The sequence below is a fragment of the Drosophila miranda genome (assembly GCF_003369915.1).
Source record: "Drosophila miranda strain MSH22 chromosome Y unlocalized genomic scaffold, D.miranda_PacBio2.1 Contig_Y2_pilon, whole genome shotgun sequence".
Classification (NCBI taxonomy): Eukaryota; Metazoa; Arthropoda; class Insecta; order Diptera; family Drosophilidae; genus Drosophila; species Drosophila miranda.
This window is the reverse complement of record NW_022881614.1, coordinates 1,791,965-1,805,901: the sequence shown is the minus strand read 5'-3', so window position 1 is coordinate 1,805,901 and position 13,937 is coordinate 1,791,965. Positions and strand designations below refer to the sequence as shown.

General features: G+C 43.0%; 1 pseudogene; it reads left to right on the top strand.

Moving 5' to 3' along the window:
- The first annotated feature begins 1,403 nt into the window (after positions 1-1,403).
- Positions 1,404-12,233, top strand: LOC117192876 (annotated as a pseudogene).
- The last annotated feature ends 1,704 nt before the right edge of the window (positions 12,234-13,937 follow it).

The following is a 13,937-nucleotide window of genomic DNA, read 5'->3' as shown; positions in this document are numbered from 1 at the left end:
TACCATCTGTGGTCTTGCCACCCTGGTTTTTGGTCTGATTCACTGTTTTCACTACATATCTAAATCACTAAATATCTCGCATCAAGGAGTTGAGATCAGACAAGTAGAGCAGATCAAATACCTAGGCAGGACTATCTCAGCAAACAACTCAGCCTCTGGTCACATTGATCTGGCCATCTCGGAATCGAACAGAAACTGTGCGATTCTCAGATTACTCAGTGGGTGTCACTATGGTATAAGCCCCAAAAGAGGGCTTATATTTTCCAAGGCATTTGTCAGAAGTAGGTTAGAGTACGCGTGCTCATCATTCTGCAACCTGTCCAAATCTGCCTTGGCCAAAATCAAATCCCACTGCAACCATCACCTCAGAAAGTCGCTGGGTCTGATAATCTGCACTCCCGTTCCTATCATATATCACATGGCAGGAGAACTTCCCCCGGACTACAGGATGAGATTCCTGGCGGCGAAAGAGTTGGTTAAGGTGTTTGCATTTAAACTCCCAGCAAGTGAAACAGTGTCAGCAAATAGCTTCGTTTTGCACTAAAATTAGCTCCGACTTAGAATTTTTCAAGGGTTCTGCACCCAACAAGCACGCTATAGACCAGGCAGGTATCATGCTGCTCCACGGGGAAAAGAAGGATCAGCTGACAAAGGGTGGTTTTGAAATCTATTACACGGATGGGTCAGTCGCAGATGGGCATTCCAGCGCAGCTTTCCTGCACGATAGGACAGGTTTTTTAGATAGCTATTACACGCACAAAACCCTTTCCTCGTTGTCCGCCGAGCTCCTTGCTATCGAGAAGGCATTAGACCATGCTATTTTGTACAATTTTCCTCGTGTCGCGCTCCTGACAGACAGCAGAAACGGGGCCCTCATTCTGGCGAAGAACATTCAGTATAACTCTATCGCCTACAAAATCAGAGAAAAGATCCAACAAAATCCACATCTAAGAACTGTAGAGGTTCACTACATTCCCGGACACGCTAACATCCCTCAGAACACTTCAGTTGACGCAGCAGCCAAAGAAGCCCACAGACGAGGAAAATACACAGTGGTTAAATGGAACCTTAAAGACGCTATGTGCGAAATACACAGAATCTTAAAAGCAGAATGGGAGAGAGAATACGCCGAGTTTGCTAGTATCAAGCACCGAGGTTACTGCTCGCTTTTCCCCTCAACATCATCCAAACCGTGGTTCCTAAATAAAACTAAGCTTAAAGCCATTGACGCTAAAAGAATCAACAGACTGCTTAGTGGTAACGCATTCGATAGGCACACTCTCGCCAAAATGCATGTAGTTCCTAGTAACATATGTGATACATGCGATAGTATCGATTGCGATCGATCGATTGTATCGATCAGCCTCGCATTTAATTTTCAATTGTACAAAGTACAACAATTGTACACAACAAGGCAAAACTTCCCATCTCTAAGAAAATATAATGATATTTACAAATTCTTTGAAAAAGAAAACATCAGCGCGTACCAAACACTAATTGACTTCATCGACGAAATTGATGTAAAGCTATAAACAGTACTCCTTATATTCTTTGACTTGGCAATTTCCACCTTCAAAAGGCGGGCGGCCAAATAATCCCACGCTACTCACGGGTAGCTTGGTAACTTAAATCCTAAAAAAATAAAAAAATAAATAAGAGGCAGGTTTTTTTCTTCGCGCCCGACGAAGAGGACCCGGGCGCCGACAAGTTAGAAAAAATGGTTTCTGGTAGCTTGAAACTTTCATTCCATGTGTCCAAGTAAGTGGGTCGGTTGCCTGTGAAAGATATGGAGATAGAGCTGCTCTGTACCATCACGAAGATACCGGATAAATTTATATTTATATTTATATTTATATATCTATATACATATATATCATTCGAATTAATTGCCTTGCAGAACATTCTATGGGAGGCTGATTGGCCCCAAGGGATCGACCAAACGTCGCATCGAGGAAGAAAAACAATCAAAAATTTACTTTCCACGTCAGCACGAGGAGTCTTCAAATGTGACCATCAAGGCCAAGGAGCGCAATCAGGTGTGTGCTGCGTTGCGCCAGACCCGCTCCCTTGTTGGCGCCATTCGCAGGAAGATCCCAATACATTTGCTGGTTGTTCCATTGAACTTTGACGAAGTTCAGAATCGCGTTTTGGAACTTAAGGTAATAACTGTTCAAAGTGACCGCCACGATAATTAGATATTGATCTCTAACAACACTGCGCTTGTGCCCTGCTGCATATCGATGTTCTCATATCGATGTTCTCATATCGATATTCTTCTTTCGGCGTCTGTCTCTTGCGTATGTTACTCGGAAGCATATATAATTCTGTATACTGATCTTCTGCTGTCTTACAAATAAAATAACTTTAACAGGTTATGGGCCCAGACACCAATTCACCCAGAAACAGTATAAAACAGAAACAGTGAGAAACAAACATTGTTTGGTGCTTAGTGAAAAGCAGTGCTAAAAAAATGGCATAGACTCATTAGTGTATGTGTGTAAATTTTAATTTTATTTCTTTCAATTTTTATTTTATTTTATTCGGTTTGAGATAGGCGTGGCGACGGCCGACGCGGTTAATTTCTCCCCCCGAACTACTCTACTCTTACAAGTAAGTTCCCAGCACTCCCGACGCTCACTGCTCGTTCTGCAACATTGTTGCGTACCCAAAACTCCGGTGTCGCTGGGCAACAACCCCTGTATAACGGCTGATCTTGTTTTTATATATTTTTTCGATCGATTGTGTTAACTCCTCCTTCACTTAAGTGGAAGACGTCCTCGGATTCCTTTAAGCCGTCAATTAGCACTTGGAGGCCACGTTGGCGTCTGTTTCTCGGAGCCAATCCAGATATTATCGGTCTTCTTACGAGTCCTGATTCCAGTTGGTCGATGTGTCGTAAGTTTCCATACTTAACCTTTATAAGTACGGCAAGCTCGGTACGTCTTCATGGTTTGTTATGTCGAGGAATGTGGATACTGTTGATCCTAGAGACTTCCTCGCGTAGTTCTGTTTATCGATTGTCTCCACTATGTCGTTTATGATGATTATGCCATCATCGATGCGTGTTACAGGTTCGAGATGGCTGGGCCGAGTTGGACAGTGCGCGATGACACCGGAGTGTAGTTGCTGCGCACAAGTTGTGTAGGGAAGTTTTTTACAGAATGTTGTTGTAAGAGTGGTAGCGCGGTTTCCGATAGCTGTAACATGGTTACCACCGTCGGCAATTTTTCGTGCATTTTTCAAGCCAAAGGGGAGTCTACAGAACTCATACTTCCCATTTGCTACGGAGAAAGCTGTTTTTTCTCTATCTTTTTCTGCAAGTAAAATCTGATGGAATCCAGATTTAAGATCTAGGGTTGTAAAGTATTTAGCTGTACCCAAGTTGGATAATATAGAAACTATATTGGGCATGGGATATTTGTCATCTGTTGTTTTTAAATTTAGTTTCCTGAAATCTATGACCAAACGTTTTTTTTTATTTCCCTGTTCATCGGTAGCTTTTTTGTCTACAACCCAAACGGGGTTGTTGTATGGTGACCGAGACGGTCGTATTATACCACCTTTCAACAAGTCTTGAGTTTCTGCATTTACGAATTCTGAAACGACCATTGGATATGGGTACAATTTTGAATATATGGGATCTTCATTTTCTGTTCGGATAGTGCCAATGATATTTGTATTATATGGGAGTGCTTCATTTGGGTCTGCGAAAACCCCTGTTCGGTTTCCTAACATCAGCTGAAACTTTTGGGATATAGTCTCAGGGACCTGTATTTCCTCGACATTTGTGAAATTTATGTTTGCACATTTTAAAAATTGGATTGTTTCGGAACCGAAGTTTGTTATTAATTTCTTATTCTTTAAGTCCAGTAGAACGTCACTCTGTTTTAATAGGTCAAGTCCAATTATACCGTCAAAAAAATGTTGAGTTGGTATTGAAAAGGTGCATTATACATTTTTTGTCTATGCCACTATAGCCATGGATTGACTTCACTCGGAAGGGTTTATTTACTAGGGTAATATGTTTTAGTTCTTTTAATGGTATTATGTAGTTTTTGGAAGCTCCTGTATCTATGAGTAATTTGATTGTTCTCCCTGCTACTGTCCTTTCTATGAACGGAAGCAAGGAGTTATGTCTAAAAAATTAATCTGGTCATAATCTGAAAGGTCGTTTTCTATGCCATCAACTTCGGCGTTTGCTATAGTTTGGTAATCCTGTTCTTCCTGATCGAGTAGGGTATCTTCTGCTTCTACGGGGTTAATTCTTTGTTGTTTCGGTCCCGTAAAACGTGCGCTACTGTTGTTCGGTCGCTTGTTTGTTTGTCCCTGGTTGTTGTAGTCCGATTGGTTGTTTTGTTGCTGACTTTGCCACTGGTTTTGTCTCTGAGGCGGGCTATTTTGTTGATACTGAGTAGTCTGCCTAAAACGTGAGGATGTGTCCACGTCCATTGGTTGGACCTGTTCTGATTTTGGTAAAAATTCTTGTTTCCTATACTGTGGGAGTTTCCCTAGTTGTCTTTGCCTTGTGTCCGTCATTAAATTCTCTCTGCCATGCTGTCTTTGTTCAGTTCTCTGAGCTTTTTCTTCTATGCTACGGGCGTAGTTTGAAGCGAACATATATCGATCATGATTAGCCTCAACTTCTTGAGCCAATGCCAAAGCAGAGGGTAGATCTTTTGGTCTTGCCTAGAATAGAACATCACTTAAAGTCTTCTTGGTTCCTGAGATGAACACTCGTAGAGCGTCCGCTCTGTATTTCTCATTCAATGAAGAAGCTACAGTGGTTTCGTTAGTCATAATTGTTTTGTTTATAAGGAGGGTCAGTTTCTTTTCTACTTCGTCATAGTACTGTAATAATGTCAAATTTCCCTGCCGGAGCGTTGACATCTCTTGTTCAATTAAGTATATTGGTCGTTTGTCTGCGTACGTAAAGTCTAGTCGATCTATAATGGCTTTAAAATTAAGGGGAGTGTCGAAAGAAGAGAGTACCATATCAGCTGAGCTCTTAACTTTGTTTCTCAGTATTCCTAAAGCTTGATAATGTTTTGAGCTACCGTCAAATTTCTCATAAACTTTGTATGCGGTATGCGCAGCCTTCCTCCATGAGACATAGGTTTCATTCTTTCCCTCAAAGTCGGGCAGGGATTTCATAATATCAAGAGTCTCATTACAGACAACGTCTGTTCTTATCTCTGCATCCTTGTACGCCACCACTTGAGGAGCGTTAATTTGTACACTATTTAAGCTCTCCTGAATACCCTGTAGTTTTGAAGTGAAGCTCTGTTCCTGAACGGCTAGTGCGCTTGAAACCGCGGCCTCTATCATGAGTCTGAGCTGCTCGTTTGATATATTCATTTCTAAATTTATGTTCTCTATTACGTCTATTACGTCCACGCCCGTCTGACTGCAGGAAAGGCAGCACAACGCCTCATCGCTTCAGGAAATATGTCGCCACAAGAATACGGGCATAGTTCAATTGGAAGGGAAATGAACAGGTCAACTGATTACATGACCCCCCAAACATGCCTCGACGTAAAAACAACTGCATCCTTGGGACCTGAAGACTGGAAAATCGGAAGAGACCAAACGGAGCACCTCAATATATATACGGACGGCTCCAAGATGGACGGAGGAGTAGGAGCGGGCCTATACTGTACAGACCCTGAGATAAGGCTGTCATATAAGCTACCGGACCATTGTAGCATATTCCAGGCAGAGGTTTTTGCCATCAGGAAAACAGCGGAAGTCGCTCTTCTCACTGAAAGAGCACACGATGCGGTCAACCTATTCGTCGACAGCCAAGCGGCGATAAGATCCATGCAGTCGTCCGCAGTCAGTTCCAGAAATGTCTTGGCGAGCAGGGAGGCACTAGATACCCTAAGCACGACAAAGTCAGTGCGGATCTACTGGATTCCCAGCCACCAGGGCATCGAAGGGAACGAGACGGCGGACGTACTAGCTAAGGAAGGCGTCGGGCTGGCGAATACGAGAACCGAGAACGTGCCTGTCTCCCTCAGAACGCTGCAAAGCGATCTAGAAAAGCAGGCCGGATCACAAACCGAATGTAGGTGGAGGAGTACCACCGCCTGCAGAACCTCGAAAATCATGTGCAAGGAACGCAATGACAAACTCAGCCACTACCTGCTGCACCTACCACGGAAGGACTGCAGATTATTAGTGGGAATATTAACGGGCCATTGCCTGGCTGCGGCGCATGCAACAAAGCTAGGCATCACAAACAGAGACAGTTGTAGGAAATGTGACGAACCTGGGGCAACCGAAACCCTGGAACATCTCATCTGCAACTGTCCTGCTCTCTTAAGGGCAAGGAGGAAGTACCTGGGCTCCCCAGTGCTGGCATCACTGGAAGATGCCTCCAAGAGGACGCCACAGCAACTACTGGCCTATGCGAAAAATACCTCGATCCTCGAGGACTTCAAAACCCACTAAACACTGCCGCGACGGTTCATACCCCCCCCCCCCCCCCCCCCCCCCCCCCCCCCCCCCCCCCCCCCCCCCCCCCCCCCCCCCCCCCCCCCCCCCCCACCCTATCCGGACAACTAAGGGCCATACTGGCCTATGTGGGGCCCCCTCTGAGGGCCGTCCGGGTCAACCTAACCTATTACGTCTTCCTGATAATTTGTTCCTTTTAGTTTCTGAAATTCTTTTACCAAATCTTGTACTTCCTTATCACTCATCACCTAAACAAAAAATGCACCTGTTTTTATTTATTTCACTATCAATCAACTTGCAAGACTAAATTGTGTTTTATGTGGGGTTTTTTTTTTTTTTTTTTTTTTTTAATGAACACTCTACTCACATGTTCTTTGTCATAAACTATGTTAGTATAGCTGCTTCTTGATGTCTTCTTGTTGGTAGGTGTATGGTGGTGTATGGTGTACGGTTTATGGTGTATAGTATACAATTTATGGTGTATGGTAGTATGGTGTCTTCTTTGTCTTCCAGATGCTGCTGGATCTGTTTTTTTTTTTATGTTCAATTGCGTGTATTGGTTTTTTATTTTTGCCGCTGGTTCAGGTTTTGCCGTGGGTTCGAATTAGTTGGGCGCCAATTTTAATTTTATTTCTTTCAATTTTTATTTTATTTTATTCGGTTTGAGATAGGCGTGGCGACGGCCGACGCGGTTAATTTCTCCCCCCGAACTACTCTACTCTTACAAGTAAGTTCCCAGCACTCCCGACGCTCACTGCTCGTTCTGCAGCATTGTTGCGTACCCAAAACTCCGGTGTCGCTGGGCAACAACCCCTGTATAACGGCTGATCTTGTTTTTATATATTTTTTCGATCGATTGTGTTAACTTGTAAATAGAAAGGCAAAAGAACAAGTTGAACAAATTCGCATTGTGTTTTTTTGATTAGAATTTTGCAGCGAATCGGACCGTTGCCGTGGTTTAAAGTCCAAAATAAAGCAGTCCCAACGGATCAAGAAACACAAAAGCGAACGGAGACTCAAGTGTGTATACCAAAAAGTGCGTATGCCAAGCCGCACAAAACCGCGAGTGTGTATACCCAAAAATGTGTATACCAAGGCATAGAAAATCGCGAGTGTGTGTGTGTAAATAGCAACTCGGAGGGATACTTAAAAGAAAACGAAAAACCAAAAGAAGACACGGACAACAGTATTGTCGTCGTAGTTGCTTTGTGCATGAGACGATCGACAAGTACAAATTTTGCACTGTGGGACAATAAGTATCAAAAATGAGTGGAAATATGAATTTCAATATTGAGAAACTGGACGAAAACAATTATAGCACATGGGAAGTTTTGATGAGAAGTGTTCTCATACAAAATGATTTGTGGCCAATCGTCAGTGGTAAAATTGAGCTTAGTGAAAGTGCAACAAATGAGCAACGTGAAGCTTTTGAACTTAAGGATCAAAAGGCGTTGGCGTCAATTTTACTTTGTGTTAAATCGACCCAACTAAACAATATTAAAAATTTTGTATCGTCGTCACAGGCATGGCAAAAGCTAAATAAAATTCACAGGCCAAGCGGACCAGCAAGGGTAGTGCTTTTAATTAAACAATTGTTGACGTTAAAAATGTCGAATGGTATAAGTGCAAGGGAATATTTGCGGAAATTCCAGGTGGTACACGAGGCTTTAGCAGAGGTCAACATAAAGGTTGATGAAAAGATCTTATCAGTTGTGTTGCTAAATGGTTTGCCTAAGTCGTATGAAAGTTTTGTTGCTGCGATTGAGACGCGAGATGATTTGCCGAGCTTGCATTAGCAAGGAAATTACAAGTAGCGCGGAACTACACGTCAGTTATGACAACAACAATTTTAAGAAAAACTTTAAGAAGGGCAAAAAGTGTTTTAAGTGCGGAAAGGAAGGGCATTTTAAATCGGAATGCCGTGCTAAAAGCAAGCAGGAAGGAGCAAACAACAAGGGCGCAAACAGTAAAAGCGGGGAAAGATTGGGTACAATGCTTTGCGTAACCGAATATGCCAAAGTGGAACCAGAAAAATATGTACCAATCCTAAGTTTAGCTAAGCCAAATGACCAGATGTTAAATGCATGGTGCATAGACAGTGGCGCAACGGCGCATCTATGTTGTGACAAGGAACGCTTTGCGTAAATCACTTATTGCTGAAGGGCATGGAACTGTTCAAGTAAAGTTCGGTGATAGATCCGTTACGCTGGAAAAGGTTATCTTGGTACCAGATTTGCAGTACAATTTTATATCGGTCACAAAACTATTAAAACATGGAAAAGAAGTTGTGTTTGAGAAAAATCAAGCGATGATTTTTAAAAACGGAAAAATAGTTATAAAGGCACATCTGGAAAATGGATTGTTTATGGTTCAGGACAATCAGGAAAAGTGTATGAACATTGTAAATGTTGAGGCATATGCATTCAAATGGCACAATAGGTTCGGCCATGTACATTTTGACGCATTAAAGGAAATGGTTAACAAGGAGATGGTAATAGGTCTCAAGGGCATATACAAGCCAAAACAAGTGTGTGCAACATGCGCAAAAAGTAAAATTTGCGTGCAACCATTTCAATCGAGCACAAACAGGTCAAAGGGCGTTCTAGACTTAATATATACTGATGTATGCGGTCCAATGCAAAAGCAGTCAGTGGGAGGCAATCGATATTTCGCCACATTTATTGATGATTGTTCAAGATATGTATCAGTAAGTTTCCTAAAAACCAAAGATCAGGTTTTCGAGGCTTTTAAAGAATTTAAAAGTCAAGTTGAGTGCCAAACTGGGAGAAAAGTCAAGGTTTTACGAAGCGACAATGGCCGAGAATACATATCAAACGTTTTTGATAATTACCTAAACCAAAATGGAATAAAGCGAAACTTAACAGTGCCATATACAACTCAACAAAACGGAGTTGCAGAAAGGGCCAACAGAACATTGGTAGAAATGGCAAGAAGTATGCTGCTGCATGCTGGGTTAGGTGAATGCTATTGGGCAGAAGCGATTCGAACTGCCACGTATTTGCGAAATAGAGTGGCAAGCAGCTGCTTGACACCTTTTGAAATATGGACAGGTAGAAAGCCAGTGGTATCGCATTTAAGAGTTTTTGGCTCAGTAGCGATAGCTCTAGATAAAACAAAGAAATCAAAGTTCGCACAGAAAGGCTTAGAGTATATAATGGTGGGCTACTCGGATACGGCCAAAGCATACCGTTTGGTCAGTAAAGAAACCAGGAAACTCGTAGAGAGTAGGGATGTCATTTTTGTAGAACCTGAAGGGGGCAAACTAGATGCATCATGTTCCAATTACATGGCATCAATTGAGGTTCAACAAAACCAGGACTCTGAACCCGAAATGGATAGCGAGCAATTTAAAGATCCAGAAAATGAGCCTGAAAATCAGGAGGAGATTAGGTCTAGTAATGACATTCTTGTAATTCCAGAACCAATAAGAGGACCAGGACGCCAAACCATAGTACGGACGGGCAAACCAGGACGACCAAGGAAGCAGTATCATATGCTCAATGCGATACTGGCAGCAGACGTACAAGTTTCACAAAACTACGCACAAGCTGAACGGTCTACTGAAGGCGAGATATGGAAAGTATCAATGAAGGACGAGTACGAATCTCTCGTGAAGAACGGCACGTGGTCGCTTACTAAATTGCCTAGCGGGAAAAAGTCCATTGGATGCAGATGGGATTACGCAGTTAAGTCCAATCCGGATGGAAGCGTGAACAGGCTCAAATCACGTCTGGTGGCGAAAGGTTGTAGCCAACGCTACGGGATCGACTACAAGGAAACATTTGCACCAGTTGTACGCCACGCAACTATCAGGTTGGTAATTGCACTTGCAGTCGAACATGGTCTCCACCTACATCAAATGGATGTTGTCACGGCGTATCTCAACGGCGAATTGGAAGATGAGGTTTTTATGAGACAACCTGACGGCTTCATCAGCGAAGTTCACCCAAATCACGTTTTGAGGCTTCACAAAAGTATATATGGCCTAAAACAATCAGGAAGAGTGTGGAACTCTACGTTGGATGCAACGCTGAGACGCATTGGTTTTATACCGACTGTCAACGAACCCTGTCTGTATTGTAAGCCAGGTAAAAATATGTGTCTAATAGCTGTCTACGTAGATGACATTATTTTGGCGTGTAAGGACCTAGATGATATATCTGATATCAAGATAAAGATCGCAGCAGAATTTGATGTGGTTGACATCGGGTCTATGCAATACTTTTTAGGTATTGAGGTGAAACGTGAAGGCAGTACGGGTGCGATTTCAATCAGCCAACGGAAGTATATTAGAGAGGTGCTCGAACAGTACAATTTGAAAGATTGTCGACAGACGTCCACGCCTCTTGAAGCTGGTTACCAGGTGGCATGCAACAAAGAGGACTGCCGCAGGGTCGACATCACATCGTTCCAAAAGCTAATTGGAGAGTTATCTTATCTTGCTGTTATGACTCGTCCGGACATTGCGCATTCGGTGAACAAATTAGCACAACGTAACAAGGATCCTCATTCCGAGCATGAAGCGGCAGCCAAGCACATCCTTCGATATTTGGCAAAAACTATCGACTGGGAGATATGATACACAAAGCAAGGAAAGGCAATTGAGTGTTTTGTTGATGCAGATTGGGCAAGTGATATGACGAACCGAAAGTCATTCACTGGCTATGGATGCATGTTGGCAGGAGGAGCGGTTTCTTGGGAGTCAAGAAAGCAATCGACGGTTGCCCTCAGTTCCACGGAGGCAGAGTACATAGCCTTATCATCTGCAGCAAAAGAGGCGATATACTTTCGCAGCCTACTGATTGACTTGAAGCTGATGTCCAAGGAGTCAGCTATTCAGATGTACGGCGACAACATTGGAGCACAGCAGCTTGCTAGAAACCCCATGTTTCATGCACGTACAAAGCACATCGACGTCAAGATACATCATATTCGAGAGGTTCTCAAGAGAGGTGAAGTCGCAGATGTCCTCACAAAGAACTTAGCCAAGTTTAAGCACCATAAATTTGTATTCGCATTTGGTTTAAAAGATCGTTTATAAGTGCTTGACATGTTATTGAATATTAGTTAAGTATATTTAAAGTTTGTAAACATGCGTTGTGTTGAGGAGGAGTGTTCAAAGTGACCGCCACGATAATTAGATATTGATCTCTAACAACACTGCGCATGTGCCCTGCTGCATATCGATGTTCTCATATCTATATTTTTCTTTCGGCGTCTGTCTCTTGCGTATGTTACTCGGAAGCACATATAATTCTGTATACTGATCTTCTGCTGTCTTACAAATAAAATAACTTTAACAATAACGAATAGATAGGACACCAGGTCAGCCATTTATTGTGTATTTACTCCCCAGAAAAGCATTTTGGAGGCTCAGCTTCCGATGAACTCTTCATATATAACCAAATAACATTGGGTGCCTATGTGCTGCTGCGAATCCTGTCGCTCCATCCTGGCAGATCTAACTACTCCATTCGAGATCAAAGTCAAGGGTCTGGATATCAGTGACGATGATCCTGTCACATTTCCAACCAACTGGACCTTCCGCATCGGCTAAAAAGCTGCATATGGTCGTGCTGAAAAATCACTATCGCATGACCGCAAAGAATTGCCCCTTCGATGCCCGCGAGATACTTAAGCGATTTGGGGACTTTGACTTCGGATCAGTCCAGTGTAGCACCGTGCACTTATGTGATTTGGCACTGACTGACAGTCGGACTGACACTTTCTACGCGATCAGCGGAAGTCTGGAATTCTAGCAAGCTTCCTCCTGTAATGTGTATTCTTTGATATCTAATGATATTCTTTGTCGATAACACCAATCACCAATCAGCACTTTCGAATCGAATGCGAGACGAAGAAATGAAGCATATCTACTATGTATGATTATCATTTTAGTTTCGCCATTCCCGCTCGTGCCGAAATGCATAAGCAATGAGTGGTGTGGGGTACAGACCCAGGTGAATTGTGTCGAGGCAAGCACATTATATAAAACCTATAACTGATATAAATTGCTAGCCACTCGCTGAACTTCATTTTGAGCTCTTTCTCTTTTTCCCTGACAAGGTTCGATTAGACAAGGTCCATCAACATCAGAACCTCAGGACCCAAGGCCAATCGGATTGCCGCCGGCGTTATCAGGGATAATGTTGTGCGACAAACACAAAAATTTGTATCATTTTGTATATATTATACGGACTTATTGTTTCAGTTGTACTGTATTGGGCAGGACATATGTACATATGTACATACATATATGTATGTTTTTAGATGTACAGTTTAGTTCTCTATTTCGATGCGGAAATGTTATAGGCAGATCCTGGAATTTTGAAATAAGCTTTATTAGATTGCTGTATATTGAGTGTGTTCAGGCCAGCAGTAAACAATTTCCGCGCACTGTGCCAACTCCGTGCGCCCCGGTCCCAACTCGCTCTCGCGCGCTCGGAGGGGCGCTCGGATCCACAATCCACGATCCACTCGGCGCTCACAGCAGCAAAAGCATCATAAGGCATAGAGTTAGTTAGTTACGTTTTCACCCCCGCTTCAACCTGTCGACATACCGCGCGAGTACCCAATTAATACATGAACAATATATATATACACAACGAAACCCATCGGCCTTTCCCTTCTGTGACGACTGCTAGGAGTATAAACTGGAACATACACCTCGCTGTTGGATAATTGAACCTCGATCCGCCCCCCTACAAACATTGGTCCTTCGAGCCGGATCTTCGCCTTCCCCATAAGGAGAAGCTCACCCCAGCCAGCATCGGCGGATCGCTCCAAGTTCAAGATAAGTACTCTTCGATTGTGCCTAACAACAGTGCAGTGATTTTGTGCGAGTTTTCCATCCCAGTCCGAGTTCCCGTGGCATATGTACATACATACATACATATGTATATACATATGTATTTATATCTCGCTCTAGCTCCAAATTAAACCATACTTCGTTCTGCCAACGGTTGTGGCCTCCTACTTCTCCAAAGGTTTAATTTGATCCGAGCTAACTCCTGCGTTCAGCTTCCGATATAAATAATATTCTTACCTTTCCCAGCTACCAGCTGAGCTTTCGTTGCTAACATCAAAGACTATACAATACCAAGATGTCGCATGAGCGACCAAAAAGCTGTTGCTAACATTAGGACCCAAAAGGCACGAGGGAGCGCGCGGGGTTTCAATTCCCTTTTCGCCTGTACTTCGTCTCTACCGCGACCCCGCTGCCCATCGGTTTCGTCTGTTCGGCAATGCCTTCACCGTCGAAGCGGTGGTCGCGGATCGCCGATGTCATTGGAGCGGCACAGTGGGACCTTTGGCCGTCTCAGCTTGCTAAATTAGTTAGTTAGTCAATAAATATTTTCACACTGAAAAAATGTTAAACTTTGAGTGCTTATATCTCCTAAACTAAAACTATCTTGAAAATTCGATTGGAAAATTCTCTATTAGATGCGTACATTAAATTTATC